The 17,376-nt window shown below is 38.1% G+C and overlaps 1 non-coding gene across 1 annotated transcript; it reads right to left on the bottom strand.

The window, feature by feature from the left end:
* Positions 1-16,465: 16,465 nt before the first annotated feature.
* LOC148545797 (small nucleolar RNA R71) lies at positions 16,466-16,573 on the bottom strand. Its single transcript, XR_015900735.1, has one exon. It is a non-coding gene; the product is annotated as a small nucleolar RNA R71 (small nucleolar RNA).
* Between the last annotated feature and the right edge of the window lie 803 nt (positions 16,574-17,376).

Raw genomic sequence — 17,376 nt, forward strand, 5'->3', positions numbered from 1 at the left:
AACTTAAGGACTTAAACTAAAAGTGCTAGGTGGAAGACACCCCACCATGGTAACCACTTTCCATTCTCTTGTAGATATAATCAATGAATGAATTGAGTTGCCATTATAGGTAGTTTTTCTTATTTTCTATACTCTTATACATTGCTTTGATTGATAGGTTATTTGTTAAATTCATATTTTGATTAGAATAGTTGTTGTATTTTGCTTGAAGTGTAAGTTTTGTGTGTTTTGTATTAGAAAATCTTTTAAAAACTAAAAAGATTTGTTGTTAAATTTGAATTTTGATTGTTTTAGAATTCTTGTAGATTAGGAGAGTGCTCTGTTTCTGTTTTCATATGTAAAAAAAAAAAGTGGCGAGTCACGCGTAAGCGTGGCCGACGCGTACGCGTCGTATGCCATATTGGGACTCCCGGTACTAAAACCCGAGAGTTGTGCGACACTGGCACTGAAACTGTGCGTTTAGCACAATCTAGACCCACGCGTACGCGTGGGTGACGCTTACGTGCCATCTGGACTTTCTGCGTTCCACGCGTATGCGTGGGTGACGCTTATACGTCGCTTGTCCATCCTGCCATCCACGCGCACGCGTGGGAGACGCTTACGCGTCACTTCTGCGCCTTGTTTCTTCGCCTTTCTTCTTCTTTCTTTCTTCTTTCTTCTCTCTTTGTTCTTTCTTTATACCTTTCTTCTTCTCTCATCTTCCTTTCTTACTTTCTTCCTCTCCTTTCAAAATTCTATTTTTATCAATTTTATTTTTCTTATTTTTTATTTTCTTTTGTTAATTGCATATGCATACTTTTATTCATTGCATTGTAATTTTGTTCTTATAGCTTATTCTTACTTTCTTTTCTAAGTCTCTTATTCTAATAATGGTGTTGAATTCTCTTACTCAATTGTTGAGAATTTTTTGCATTGTTTTGGTGCTTCGTGACCTGTTTAGCATTAATGGTCATATTTGCTCCACACACAAGATTAGTGCTTTAGTCCTTCCTAATTCATTATTCTTTGTTTTTGTACCTCATCATCACTGAGTTAGGATGGGACCAAATACTCTCATGCTTATCACTAATCTTGTTTGCGTCAATTGAGCTTGATGCAACATGCTCTTCATGTCATGTACCTATGCTTTGACTTTACTCTTATATCAAGTATTAGTTGATATGCCCTTTGCCTATATTTCTCTCTCACTTACATGCATAGCTAACATGTAGTGAGAACCTTACTCTTATTTGGCATTAGCCCCCGCCTATGCTCTATTGCTTTGATATCTTTGATGTAGGCTTAATTTTCTTTCTTTTTCTTTCCTGTTAAGTTGGCCACCAAAAGAGGAAAAGGAAAAGCTTCTAAATAGGGCAACAAACAAGTCCACCCGCACAATCCTTTGAAGAAGCTCACCAATTGTAGCAACCCGTCCACCTAGCTCTTCTTTGCATGCACCGAGGACGGTGCAATCTTCAAGTGTGGGGAGGTCGTCCGACCGATCTCGATTGGTAACAATTTTCTTTTGTCAACACCAATTCTTAATTTTCTTTGTAGTTAGTTATTGCATTGAATGTTAGGGTGCATGTTAGTAGAATTTGTACACATTTTTACCACTTTCTTTTTATGTTAGGACTACTTGGTTTGGGTGATGATTTCTTTTTCAAGAAAACTATTTTTAGGGCACCCTACCAATTTGAAAAAAAAAATTTGTTGAACTTGCTTAAAGAATTTGTTTTGGAACATGGTTTTTGAGCTAAAAACACAAGCATGTGAGTTTTGAGCCCAATTGCGTGGTTGACAGGCGGAAAATTGCCAATTAAGAATTTATAATGGAAATAATGTTGCAAGTACAGTTCTTAATCGACGAAAATTTCGCTTATCAATTTAGAAAGAGTTGTCACAATTTAAGAATAAAATACTGGGAGTAGAATTCCCAGGTCGTCTCCCAACGAGTTGACAAAAGAGTACAATTTATTGGTTAGGAATTTTATGAGAAATTTTGGAGTTGGAGAATGGAAAAATAAATGATTATAAATTAAAGAGATGAAAATTAACAATAGGTTTTATGTAATTGAAATAAAAAGCCTTGACTAGGAGAAGATTAATCAGAATTTCTATCCTTGTTGAATTTTCCCAAGTGTAATAGTAAGAGGTTGTTGTTCTACTTAGTTATCCTTTACCGAATAAAGGAAAGTCAAGTAACCGAACCAACTCTGATTCACAAGTCCTAATCCTCTCCTAGGAAAGGATTAGAGTTAGTGACTAGAGAGTCAGTCAACAACTTCCAATTACAAATTAACACTTGAGTATTCAACTCGAAAGTCAAGTTGGGAGCCTACTCCATTGACATGGATGCCATTTTCGCAAACATGTAAAGATAGTAGAATGGAGACATGGTAATTAAAATTAATTTAGCAAAGGCAATGTTTTTGAAATAATAAATTAAGGGAAGATGACATTCAAATAAATGATGAATTTAAATGTAAAAAAAAAACCCTTGCATTAATACTTTCCAAAATCAAAGATATCCATATGTAACGCTGAACAAGCTAAATGGAAGATAAATAAGTAAGAAAATAAGAAAACAAACTGTAATGATAGAGGCTTGAAACGGAGGTAGTAATTCTCTCAAGATCCAATCCAAAATCATAAAACTAAAAATCTAAGAATATGAAGAACCCTAGAGGAAGCAGTAGTGTTTCTCACTAAGATCCCAAAAAATAAAACTAAAACTAAGTGAATGTGAATGTGTCTTGAGTCTCTACTTGTCCCCTGGCTCTAGTCTATGTTTTTGGGCCAAAAACTGGGTCCAAAACCAGCCCAAAATTGCCCCCAGCGTCTTCTGCAATTTCTGCACGTGGCACATGCACGCGTATGCGTCAATGGTATAGCCTGAAAACATTTAATTTCTTGTCTTCCTTCCATTTTTGCAAGCTTCCTCTCCATCCTCTAAGCCATTCCTGCCCTATATAGCCAGAAAACACTTAACACACAAATCACGGCATCGAATGGTATAAAGGGGAAATAAAAATACACAATTTAAAGGCTTAGGAAGCAAGTTTTCAATCATAAAACCAAATTGAGAAGGATTTGTAAAACCATGCAAATTATATGAATAAGTGTGCAAAGAATTGATAAAAACCACTCAATTTAGTACAAGATAAACCATAAAATAGTGGTTTATCAATCTCCCCACACTTAAACATTAGCATGTCCTCATGCTAAGCTCAAGGAGACCAAAATAATGAATGGGGGAAAGTAAGACTCATGCAATGCAACCTATGTATATGAATGCAACTATATATTAAGATGTTTTTTGCCTACTTGGTTAAAAATAAACAAGTTCTCCAAGACAAACATAAATCAGATTCCACTAATTCAAATCACACAATAAAAGACAAGTAAACTTGTAAGAAGATAGCTCATGAAAGTAGGGAACATAGAATCAAGCATTGAACCCTCACTGGAAGTGTATATGCACTCTAATCGCTCAAGTGTCTAGGGTTAATCCATTTTACTCTTCTCTAGTCATGCTTTCTAAAACTCTGTTCTTCATCTAACCAATCAACAAATATTTAGTGTACAAATGCAAACATCATGAGGTCTTTTCAAGGTTGTAATAGGGCTAAGATAAGGGTGAGGATATATGTATGGCCAAGTGAGCTATAATATGAATCTTTGACTAATCTAAGTTCGCACCCAACACACACACTCTATATAATTCTAAAATCATGCCTAGCTACCCAAAAATCCCACTTTTGCATCACAAACTCATGTATCAATTTTTTTTTTTAATTCCATCACATATGCATTGATCTTTTTATTAAACTTAGCATTGGGGTGATTTTATCCCCTATTTATTTATTTCTTATATATATATATATATATATATATATATGAAAGCATAATAAATCAATGCGTATGTTTTTTTTTTCAAAATTCTTTTTTTTCACATGAGTAAGCACCCAAATTCCTGATATTTTTGTCAATAGAACATAACACTTTCTCATCAACCCAAGTTTCCATAATTCCCCACACTTAGTTGACACACAATCTCTATCTTAAGCTAACCAAATATTCAAATGGGGATTAAAAGGCTCAAAGTGGCAATCAAAGGTGAATAAAATAGTAGGCTATTTAGGATAAGTGAGCTAATAAAGGTCAATCATATGTAAGCATGTAGATACACTAAACAATGGACATATAGAATGGAACAAACTATAGATTGCAATCATAGAGAAGAAAACACACAGGAATAAAAATCATGGTTAAATAATGTAACCATATAATTAAGCTCAAAATCTCATAGGTTGTGTGTTCTTAGCTATAAACCATGTTCCAAATTACAATCTTCAAATAAGTTTAACACAAATTTTAATTTGAATTAGTGAAATACTATAAGATAGGGTCTTGAAGTGAAACTCATTACTTCAACCAAGCAAAACATTCATTCAAGCAATTATTACCATGCAATCTTTCCTATCTAACAAAAGAAAAAATCAAATGTTGGTGTTAAAAGAGAGAGATTACCTCCAGAAGTCAAGGACTGACCTTCCCACACTTAAGTCTTGGCACAGTCCTCCGTGCCATCAGTAAGGAGCAAGGTAGGGCTGAAAGCATCGCCTCCACTGTCTGGCTCGTCATGGCTCCCTGTGCTACTAGGTGAAGGGGAATACGGGGTGTCCTTCTGTTTCGGAGGTGGGTGAGTACTAACAATGAGCTCCTTCAGGTAGTTGTATCGACGCTTGTTGCAGCGCTCCATTCGCTCTATCCACCGGTCTTGCCGGTCGAACCTCTGAAGGATTTGAATGAACATCTGATGGGTGGATGGTGCTTGTGGTGTGGATGATGGTGGAGTAGAAGAAGGAGGAGTGTCCAAAGATGGGCCTGGAGGCCAGCTCGCAGAAGAAACTGGGGGTCTGATGTACTTTCCTTTCGAGACATACTGATCGGCCCTATGGATCATGACCTTCGTGTCCCCAGCCCGATAGGAAACACCTGTTGTAGAGACTAAATCTGAAACCAATGCGAGGAAAGGCAAGTTACCCGCAATCTGCACGTGTCCTATTACCTGCCAGATCAGTCGGGGCAGGTTGAGAGGTTGCTCTGTCAGGATGCACCAGATGAGAACAACCAAGTCCGTTGTGAAGGTGGACTCCTGAGTTCTCGGAAAGATATAGTGGGACATAATCTGTGCCGACACGCGAGCCTCCAAGGTAAGTGATTGGGCTGAGATGTTCTTGGGTTTTGACCAATGTTGCCCGTAGATCCAGGTGTTGCCAGGTTGGGCTATAACTCCAAGGACGCTATCCCAGTCAAACTGATACATCTGGCGCTTAAGCTGGGCCTCTTGATATGCATCAAATCTCTCTGGGCTAGGTGGAATATCCAGTGCTCTCTGTATGGCACCCTCGGAGACAGGGACTTACTGTTGATGAACATAGACAGTCTGCAGGGTAGGTGAGTAGAAGTTGGAGTAGAATTCAACTACCCATCGTAGGTTGGCCTCCTGTGGCTGCCTCCTTAAAAGTCCCCACTGTCTCCTCTCGATACGGGGCTCCACAAAATCAACAAAATGGGTTGGTACAATGAGTAGATGCTCATTATTGTAGTTCCTCTCAGCTAGGATGGGGAACATCTGCTCGCAATAACGGTTAGTGAACCGTGTGGAGTCCCGTGCAGGAAAGGCTTTCTCTGCTTCATCAACTTTAATGATCCTCTTCACCCGCTTTGTTGGCGGCTTGACGCTTGTAGCTGGTGGCGCCTTAGCCGAAGCTCTCTTGGTTCCTCTCCTTGTCGGTGGCTTTTCAGAAGCCTTTTCCTTTCCTCTTTTAGTGGCCATCCTAAAGAAGGAAGAAAGAGAATTAACTTCAAGTATAGATAACTAACAATTGGAAGGGAGGAAGTCCAAGTAATAATGAATGCCAAAGGAAAAGGGATGTCCTATACATGGTAGCTACAATATGCATGGAAGACATTAAGTAAAATCATGAAGGCAATTCATAACAATTAGATGCAAGAGGGTTAAAAGCATGCAAGTAATAGGCATGAGAAGCATAATTCAAGCATTAATTATTAAATGTATCAAATTAAAGAGCACTTGTATGATGACAATTGTGAACGATAATCCCAATACATGTGGGTTGCAAGTGTTGTGAAAAAAGAGAGGCATTAAAGTGTGAGAGTAAAATAAAATAGAATTCAAAATGCCATAAGAGCTTTTTCACAAACACTTGGTGTGCAAGTTAAAATAGAAAGTAGAATAATGAATCCAAGTGTATATGAGACCCAAAATTAAATGTCAATTGTCAAATCACTCCTCATAACATCCACAAGCTCAATTATAATAAAGTAATACCCAAATAAAGCTCCAACACCAACATAAAAATGCATGAAAAAGAAACCATAAATAACTAAGGTAATATAAAATTGAGAAGAAAGAAAAATAATTAAATACAATAAATATAAGAAGAAGGAGAGAGTAGAGGAGAGGAAGAAAAGAAACATGAGTAAGAAGATGAAAAAGGGAAGAAGAAATGAGTAGGAAGTAAGAAGGAGGAAGAGGGGAAAGAAGGAAGAAGAAAGAAGAATGGAAATTAGGATTAGATAGGGGAAAACTGAAATCGGGGCGGCATATTGGTTTGAGTAAGGTGGTGCAGGCGAACGTACGCGTACGCGTAGGTTGCACAAAATTGAAGTGGACGCGTAAGGGTCTGGCACGCGTACGCGTGCCATTGGTCGTGCAAGCCACGCGAAGTCAGCCGCGCGCACTCACAACTCTCGGGTTAGAAATGCACTAGGGCCAAAATGACATATGACGCGTGCGCGTCAGGCACGCGCACGCGTGGATGTCCATGAAGTGAAACTCACGCGTACGCGTCAGGGACGCATACGCGTGGGTGAATTTGTGCGTCTAGCACAGTTCCAGCGCGAGGTCATCACAACTCTCTGTTCAAATACCAATTTACGCCGATTTCCAGGGCCACGCGTGCGCGTCAAGAACGCTTATGCGTGGGCTGCTAAAAGCGCAAGCGACACCCACGCATGAGATACGCGTACGCGTGGGCTTGCTTACGCGCAAAACACGCTTCCTGCGCCACTCCTGCGCAACTGTCTGTTCAAACTCAATAGTTTTCGCATTCACGCATGACGCGTACGTGTCATAGACGCTTGCGCGTCGAATGCCCCCTTTTTTATGTAGAATACAGGTGATTATGAAGAATTTATAAAGTAACACTGATAAAAATAAGATAAAAATAAGAATAAAATGAAAGATCGTACCATGGTGGGTTGTCTCCCACCTATCACTTTTCTTTAACGTCCTTAGGTTGAACGGTCGACAAGCTCAGTCTCCTTCTGTTGGTGGATCCTCCAAGAGTAAAATCTCCAGCTCCTTGTTGTGATTCATCTTCTCACCATGATACAGCTTTTAGCGGTGGCCATTGACTTTGATGAATTTAGAACTTGAAGGATGACTCAGGTGGAAGACGCCATATGGCTCTGCCTTTTCAACCCGGTAGGGCCTTCCCATCTTGATCGCAACTTGCCTGGCATGAGTCTCAGCCTTGAGTTGTAAAGGAGAACTAACTCCCCAGGTCTAAATTCTCTTTGCTTGATATTCTTGTCATGCACAACCCTCACCCTCTCTTTGTATAGCATGGAGTTCTCATATGCTTATAGGCAAAGGTTCTCTAATTCCTGTAATTGCAACTTCCTTTCAGCTCCGGCTCTCTCCAATCCCATGTTACATTCCTGTACCGCCCAGAAAGCTTTGTGCTCCACCTCCCCTGGGAGGTGACAAGTCTTTCCATAGACTAGGCGGAAGGGACTCATTCCGATTGGTGTCTTGTACGCTGTCCGATAAGACCAAAGCGCATCTGTAAGCCTGGTACTCCAATCTTTTCTATGAGGCATGACGACCTTCTTCAGGATATGCTTTATCTCTCTGTTAGACACCTCAGCTTGTCCATTGGTCTGGGGATGGTAAGCCGTCGCCACCTTGTGAACAATGCCACGTTTCTTTAGTAGATGATGCCAGGGCATCTTGGCCAGTTTCACTGACCTTTTCTTTACTATTTTTAAGGTAGTTTCATGCATTTTCTTAGGAAATAAGATAGTTTTGGGTGGATATTCACTTACATCTTGATTCAAGCATACATTGTGCATTTTACATGATTTCATCAGGATTTTGCATGAATTATATGATAAATTGGATGATGCATGATCCATGATTAAGAGCAAGACTTTGATGCACGTTGTTTGATTGATTTCAGGCCAAAAGAAGAAGAGAAGAGCCACATTAGTGGCTACGTTAGTTATACTAACGTAGGCACTAACGTGGAAGGAAGGAAAGCCCCAACGTTAGTGGAAAAAGTTAGTGGCATTAACTTTGAAGAAAGGAAATGGAGCCAACGTTAGTGGCACTTAACATTATCACTAACGTTGGACCAAGCTCATAAGTGGACACGTTAGTTGCCACGTTAACTTAGTTAACGTGGCCTCTAACGTTAAGAAGAAAGGGGGAAAGCCAACGTTAGTGACATTCAACATTGTCACTAACGTTGGCCCAAGTTACAACAAAGCCACGTTAACTCCCACATTAACTTAGTTAACATGGAAGCTAACGTGGAGAAAGGTGGTGATCGACAATGTTAGTGACACCAAACATTCTCACTAATGTTGGAGTGAACTCACAAGCCCCCAATAAGCCACGTTAACTCCCACGTTAACTTAGTTAACATGGTAGTTAACGTGGGCAAAAGTCCCACCTGGCAGCCTAACCATGCCTTCTTCAAACACGCATAACTTGAGCCACAAAGCTCCAAATGAGGTGATTCCAGTGGCATTGAAAAGTAGGATTCCAGAGCTTTCCAAGCATATATGGCAATACATGGTTGACACTAAATTTAAGGGAGAAAACCTGCCCCGAAAGTGCAATAATGAACATGGTATCAGGCTGTATTTAGGCCAACTGACCTCTTCACCTTCCAAGAAGTGTAACTCGAGTTGTAGAGCTCCAAATGATGCTCTTCCAAAGGCATTGGAAAGTAGACATCCAGGGATTTCCAACGATATATAATAGTATGGGGTGGACACTAAGTTTGAGCTTCAGAAATGGGAAATCGCTAGCGTTATTGGCAATCAACATTTCCAGTAACGTTGGCATATATGCCAGCGACCATGTCCACTTCAAAGGAGCATAACTCGAGCTACAGAGGTCTAATTGAGGTGATTCTAGTTGCGTTAGAAAGCTGACATTTAGAGCTTTCCAACGATATATAATACTCTATAGTGGGCATGAAATTTGAGCACAAACAAGAGGCATGTTTTCAGCCCCAAAAACACCAACTGGGCAGCAAGTGCAACGTTAGCCACAATAACTTTAGCACTAACGCCACACTTGTAGCGTTAGTGTGGCTAACTTTAGCACTAACTTTAGCATCTGGACCTCAACTTAACTCACTTCTCTCTCATGTCCACTTCCAAGCTCAAGCAAGCAGGCCCACAATTGTCAACCAATCAAGGCCACAAGAAGCATCTAGAATAGGAATTTTCATTTAATTGTAATTTGCTTTTAATTTCATTTTGTAATTTAGGAGATCCTATATAAAGGCCTTAGTCTTTACACTGAAAGGAAGCCCGGAAAGAATAGGGGAATTAGGGGATTGAAGAGGGGTCTTCGAACTCCCTTCCCTCACACACTTTTCCTTTTCTTTCTTTGTACTTTTCATTTATGAATTTTGAAGTTTTATTTTCAGTATTTATCTTCATCTTTACTTTTCTGCACTTTCTTTCTTTTCTATTTTTGTAGAGCAATGATCAACTAACTCTTTACATTGGGTTAGAGAGCTCTATTGTGATCAATTGTAGTTCTTATTCTTCTTCTTCTTTCTTTTCTCTTGATTTTACTTGAAGGCTTTCGGTCTTCATCCAATTGGGTAGTTATCTTGGAAAAGAAGCTATTCATACTTGGATCTCTTCTGAACCTTGAAAGAGGAATGAAGAGATCAAGCTAGAATTGCTTTCTCATGCTGGACCAAATTGGGTTTGGATGGATATGTGACTATAATCCTCTCAACATTTGATTTGGGAAATGCATGTGGTATAATTAGTGACCATACTTCATCTCTTCTCATGAGCAATTGACCAAGGAATTGGCTATTGATCAAGATTTGAGAGATTGAATTACAAGAAATTGTAATTCAATCACTTAAGATTGCCAAGGAGATCAATGAGTGCATTGATTCAGGAAGAGATGAGAATGAACATGATCCGGAGGATTGTAATTGATCCCAATGTTCATTTTATTTTTAGTTCTTACATTTACTTTTCTTGTCATTTTACTTTTCTGCACTTTATTACTTTCTTTACTTTTCTGTCAATTTACATTTCCTTGTTACTTATCACATCCAAATCTGAATCGTCTAACTAGGATAATTAATTAACCATTGATTGCTTAATCCGTTATTCTCTGTGGGATTCGACCTCACTCTATTGTGAGTTTTACTTGACGACAATTCGGTACACTTGCCGAAAGGAGATTTGTTGAGAGACAAGTTTTCCGTGCATCAGTAGACCTGTTAATCTCCTGTTACAAAAGTGAGTGTGTTGATCACTCATGATTGCTCGTGGTGATCCAAAATGACAGATAATATTATTTCGAACAAAGGGGACAACAGTGTTAGCATCATCAGTACAGGTAGGTGACGTGGCGAAAATTGGTGAGTTAAGAAATTATTATAAGAAATACGTTGCAAGTACAGTTCTTAACTAACCAGAAATCCGCTTATCAATTTAGAAGGGTTGTCACAAAATTTTAATTAAAATATTAGGAGTATGAAAGGGAAAGGGAAATATAGAAAGACATGATAAATAATAATCAAAGGGATCAATTAGAAATAAAAATAGTTCTTGTATTAATAAATTCTAAAAATAATCCAATAATAATTCTGAGTAAACAAAGGTCATGGAAGAGTAAGAGACAGGTAAAGAAAACAAACGAGAATGACGAAGTCTTGCTGAGGTAATAACTCTTCTCAATATCCCAATGCGAAAAGCAATAAAAGTAAAATCCTAAGAACTATGAATGTGTAGAGAGAAAACCTAGAGGAGGAGTAAAAACTAGATCTAAAACTGAGAATTCTCTGCAATGAATGTTCTCCATGTTCCCTGGCTCTAGTTTGCTTTTCTGGGCCAAAAACTGTGTCAAAACAGGGCCCAAAATCGCCCCCAACGAATTCTGCATATTCTGCTGATCGCGCGTGTTACGCGATCACGTCATTCATGCGGACGCGTCATCCGGCGTTTTGCCTTGCCACGCGTGCGCGTCGTCCACGCCTCCGCATCACTTGTGCAATTCTGATCCGCGCGGTCGCGTGAGCCATGCGTTTGCATCACTTATCGCTGGTCATCTCCTCCATTTCTTGTGTTCCTTCCACTTTTGCAAGCTTCCTTTCCAATCTCCAAGTCATTCATGCTCTATAAAGCCTAAAACACTTAACACACAGATCACGGCATCGAATGGAATAAAGGAGAATTAAAATACATAATTAAAAATCCCTAGGAAGCAAATTTTCAATCATGGAATAATTTTGGGAAAGAATTATAAATGCATGCTAATCATATGAATAAGTGGGTAAAGAATTGATAAAACCATATAATTAAACACAATATAAACCATAAAATAGTGGTTTATCAACCTCCCCACACTTAAACATTAGCATGTCCTCATGCTTATTTGAAGGAGATAAAATAAATGAGTAGAAACATGTAAAACTCATGCAATGCAATGCAACCTATATTATGAATGCAACTATATGATTCTTGTCTACTTGATCAAAAGTAAATAGGCTCTTCAAGACAATCACAAATCAAACTCCACTAATTCAATTCTTATACAGTAAGAACAGATAAAAATGCAAGAAGGTAGCTCATGAAAGCAGGGAACATAGAATTTAAGCATTGAACCCTTACTAATGATGTATGTATGCTCTAATCTCTCTAGTGTATAGGGCAATCACTCTATGCTTCTCTAATCATGCTTTCTAATTTTTGTTCTTCACCTAACCAATCAACAATATTAATATACCAATGCAAACATCATGAGGTCTTTCCAAGGTTGTAATGGGGCCAAGGTAAGGGTAAGGATACATATATGGCTAAGTAAGCTTACAAATTGAATCTTTAATTAACCCAAGCTTCAACCTAACATATTGATGAGCGGATAATTTATACGCTTTTTGACATTGTTTTTAGTATGTTTTTAGTAGGATCTAGTTACTTTTAGGGATGTTTTCATTAGTTTTTATGTTAAATTCACATTTCTGGACTTTACTATGAGTTTGTGTGTTTTTCTGTGATTTCAGGTATTTTCTGGCTGAAATTGAGGCACTTGAGCAGAAATCAGATTCAGAGGTTGAAGAAGGACTGCTGATGCTGTTGGATTCTGACCTCTCTGCACTCAAAATGGATTTTCTGGAGGTACAGAACTCGAAATGGCGCGTTTCTAATTGCGTTGGAAAGTAGACATCCAGGGCTTTCCAGCAATATATAATAGTCCATACTTTGGCCAAGAATTGACGACGTAAACTGGCGTTCAACGCCAGCTTTCTACCCAAATCTAGCGTCCAACGCCAGAAAAGGAGCCAAAACCAGAGTTGAACGCCCAAACTGGCACAAAAACTGGCGTTCAACTCCAAGAAGGACCTCTACATGTGCAACACTCAGGCTCAGCCCAAACACACACCAAGTGGGCCCAGAAAGTGGATTTATACATCAATTACTTACTCATGTAAACCCTAGTAGCTAGTTTATTATAAATAGGACCTTTTACTATTGTATTAGGCATCTTTGGATTACCTTATGATCCTTTGATCACGTTTTAGAGGGCTGGCCATCTCGACCATGCCTGGACCTTCACTTATGTATTTTTAACGGTAGAGTTTCTACACTCCATAGATTAAGGTGTGGAGCTCTGCTGTTCCTCAAAGATTAATGCAAAGTACTACTGTTTTCTATTCAATTCTTCTTATTTCGCTTCTAAGATATCCATTCGCACCCAAGAACGTACTGAAGGTGATGATTATGTGTGACGCTCATCATCCTTCTCCCTTATGAATGCGTGCCTGACAAACACTTCTGTTCTACATGAATTAAGCTAGAATGAGTATCTCTTAGATCTCCTAACCATAATCTTCGTGGCGTAAGCTAGAATGATGGCGGCATTCAAGAGAATCCGGAAAGTCTAAACCTTGTCTGTGGTATTCCGAGTAGGATTCAATGATTGAATGACTGTGACGAGCTCCTAACTCGCGATTGCAGGGCGTTAGTGACAGACGCAAAAGGATAGTAAATCCTATTCCAGCATGATCGAGAACCGACAGATGAATAGCCGTGCCGTGACAGGGTGCGTGAGCATATTATTCACTGAGAGGATAAGATGAAGCCATTGACAAGGGTGATGCCTCCAGACGATTAGCCGTGCCGTGACAGGACATTGGATCATTTTCCCGAGAGATGACCGAAAGTAGCCATTGACAATGGTGATGTATCACATAAAGCCAGCCATGGAAAGGAGTAAGACTGATTGGATGAAGACAGCAGGAAAGCAGAGGTTCAGAGGAACGAAAAGCATCTCCATTCGCTTATCTGAAATTCCTACCAATGAATTACATAAGTATTTCTATCCCTTCTTTTATTTATTATTTGAAAACACCCTTATCACTTTATATCTGCCTGATTGAGATTTACAAGGTGACCATAGCTTGCTTCATACCAACAATCTCCGTGGGATTCGACCCTTACTCACGTAAGGTATAACTTGGACGACCCAGTGCACTTGCTGGTTGTTGTATCGAAGTTGTGAACCATGGTATTGGCACCATGTTCTTGGCGCCATTGCCAGGGAAAGAAAGAGCCATGAATTTTACATAATTAAAGTGTAATCACGATTACGCGTACCAAGTTGCTCACGTTGCCAGGGATTGTTCGAGCCTGGACATCACAATTTCGTGCACCAAGTTTTTGGCGCCGTTGCCGGGGATTGTTTGAGTTTGGACAACTGACAGCTCATCTTGTTGCTCAGATTAGGTAATTTTCTTTTCGTTTTGTTTTCAAAAATCTTTCAAAAATATTTTCAAAAATCTCTCATCTGTTTTCGAAAAAAATAAAAATGGTTTAAAAAATTTTATTCAAGATTTTTAAGAATGAATTCTAGTGTTTCATGAAGCATGTGAAGCCTGGCTGGCTGTAAAGCCATGTCTAAATTCTTTTGGACTGAGGCTTCCAAACCATCAGAGGTAAGTTACATACTTGATAAATGATGAGCAGCAATTTGTTATCAAGAGCAATATACTCTGGTGTTACATGCTAAAGCTTGGCTGGCCATTGGCCATGTCTAGTGTTTTGGACTGGAGCTTTCTTTGGAAGCTTGGCTGGCTAGTGAGCCATGTCTAATTCCTGGACTGAAGCTTTAGACTAAGAATGCAAGATTCCTGGAATTCATATTAAAAATTTTGGAATCCTTATTTTTTCTTTTTCATATAATTTTCGAAAAAAAAATCCAAAAAAATTTAGAAAATCATAAAAATCAAAAAATATTTTTCTGTTTCTTGTTTGAGTCTTGAGTCATGTTATAAGTTTGGTGTCATTTGCATGTGCATCTTGCATTTTTCGAAAATTCATGCATTCATAGTGTTCTTCATGATCTTCAAGTTGTTCTTGGTAAGTCTTCTTGTTTGATCTTGATGATTTTTTGTTTTGTGTCTTTTCATGTTTATCATATGCATTCTTGAATTCTTAGTGCGTAAGCATTAAAGATTTCTAGGTTTGGTGTCTTGCATGCTTTCCTTGCATTAAAAAATTTTTCAAAATTGTGTCTATGATGTTCATCTTGACATTCATAGTGTTCTTGGTGTTCATCTTGACATTCATAGCATTCTTGCATGCATTCATTGTTTTGATCTAAAAATTTCATGCATTGCATAATTTTCATGTTTTTCATAAAAATTTCAAAAATCAAAAAAATATCTTTCCCTTTTTCTCTCATCAAATTCAAAAATTTGGATTGACTTTTTCAAAAATTTTTAAAATCAAATTGTTTCTCATGAGTCAAATCAAATTTTCAATTTGAAAATCTTATCTTTTTCAAAATCTTTTTCAAAAATCAAATCTTTTTCAAAATTCTTGATATTTTCGAAAATTCTGAAAATATTTTTCAAAAATCTTTTTCTTATTTTTATCACAAATTTTCGAAAATAACAATATCAATTAATGTTTTGATTCAAAAAATTGAAGTTTGTTACTTGCTTGTTAAGAAAGATTCAAACTTTAAGTTCTAGAATCATATCTTGTGATTTCTTATGAATCAAGTCATTAATTGAGATTTTAAAAATCAAATCTTTTTCAAAACTAATTTCAATCATATCTTTTCAAAATATCTTCCTATCTTATCTTTTTCAAAAAGTTGGTTTCAAAATATCTTCTCTAACTTCCTAACTTCCTATCTTTTCAAAATTTGTTTCAACTAACTAACTAACTTTTTGTTTGTTTCTTAACCTTTTCAAAACTACCTAACTAACTCTCTCTCTCTAATTTTCGAAAATATCTTCCTCCTTTTTCAAAATTTCTTTTTAATTTATTAATTATTTTATTTTTTATCTTAATTTTCAAAAATTGCTAACATTTTTCAAAAACCATTTTCGAAAATCACTAACTCTTTTTCAAAAATATTTTTCAAAAATTATCCCTCCCCCATCTTATTCTATTTATTCATTCATATCCTAACATCTCATCTCACATCTCTAGCCTCCTCACAGTTGTGTTTCTTCCATTATATTACATTCTTTGTCTCCCCCTCTTCTTCTACTCACACAGGGATCCCTATACTGTGGTATAAAGGATCTCTATTATTATTATTATTATTATTTTTCTGTGCCCTCTTCTTTGTCATATGAGCAGGAGCAAGGATAAGAACATTCTTGTGGAAGCAGATCCAGAACCTGAAAGGACTCTGAAGAGAAAATTAAGAGAAGCTAAAATACAACAATCCAGAGATAACCTTTCAGAAATTTTCGAACAGGAAGAGGAGATGGCAGCCGAAAATAATAATAATGTAAGGAAGATGCTTGGTGACTTTACTGCACCTAATTCCAATTTACATGGAAGAAGCATCTCCATTCCTGCCATTGGAGCAAACAACTTTGAGCTGAAACCTCAATTAGTTTCTCTGATGCAGTAGAACTGCAAGTTTCATGGACTTCCATCTGAAGATCCTTTTCAGTTCTTAACTGAATTCTTGCAGATATGTGATACTGTTAAGACTAATGGAGTAGATCCTGAAGTCTACAGGCTCATGCTTTTCCCTTTTGCTGTAAGAGACAGAGCTAGATTATGGTTGGATTCTCAACCCAAAGACAGCCTGAACTCTTGGGATAAGCTGGTCATGGCTTTCTTAGCCAAGTACTTTCCTCCTCAAAAGTTGAGCAAGCTTAGAGCTGATGTTCAAACCTTCAGACAGAAAGAAGGTGAATCCCTCTATGAAGCTTGGGAAAGATACAAACAGTTGACCAAAAAGTGTCCTTCTGACATGCTTTCAGAATGGACCATCCTGGATATATTCTATGATGGTTTATCTGAGCTATCAAAGATGTCACTGGACACTTCTGCAGGTGGATCCATTCACCTAAAGAAAATGCCTGCAGAAGCTCAAGAACTCATTGACATGGTTGCTAATAACCAGTTCATGTACACTTCTGAAAGGAATCCTGTGAGTAATGGGACGCCTATGAAGAAGGGAGTTCTTGAAGTTGATACTCTGAATGCCATATTGGCTCAGAATAAAATATTGACTCAGCAAGTCAATATGATCTCTCAGAGTCTGCATGGAATGCAAGCTGCATCCAACAGTACTCAAGAGGCATCTTCTGAAGAAGAAGCTTATGATCCTGAGAACCCTGCAATAGCAGAGGTAAATTACTTAGGTGAACCTTATGGAAACACCTATAACTCAACATGGAGAAATCATCCAAATTTCTCATGGAAGGATCAAAAGCCCCAACAAGGCTTTAATAATGGTGGAAGAAACAGGTTTAGCAACAGCAAGCCTTTTCCATCATCAACTCAGCAACAGACAGAGAACTCTGAACAAAATACTTCTAATTTAGCAAATCTAGTCTCTGATCTATCTAAGGCCACTGTAAGTTTCATGAATGAAACAAGGTCTTCCATTAAAAATCTGGAAGCACAAGTGGGCCAGCTGAGTAAAAGTATCACTGAAATCCCTCCTAGTACATTCCCAAGCAATACAGAAGAGAACCCAAAAGGAGAGTGCAAGGCCATTGACATAAGCACCATGGCCGAACCTGTAAGGGAAGGAGAGGACGTGAATCCCAAGGA

This window comes from Arachis ipaensis, chromosome B9 (assembly GCF_059453495.1).
Source record: "Arachis ipaensis isolate K30076 ecotype BB chromosome B9, ASM5945349v1, whole genome shotgun sequence".
In the NCBI taxonomy this organism is placed as follows: domain Eukaryota; kingdom Viridiplantae; phylum Streptophyta; class Magnoliopsida; order Fabales; family Fabaceae; genus Arachis; species Arachis ipaensis.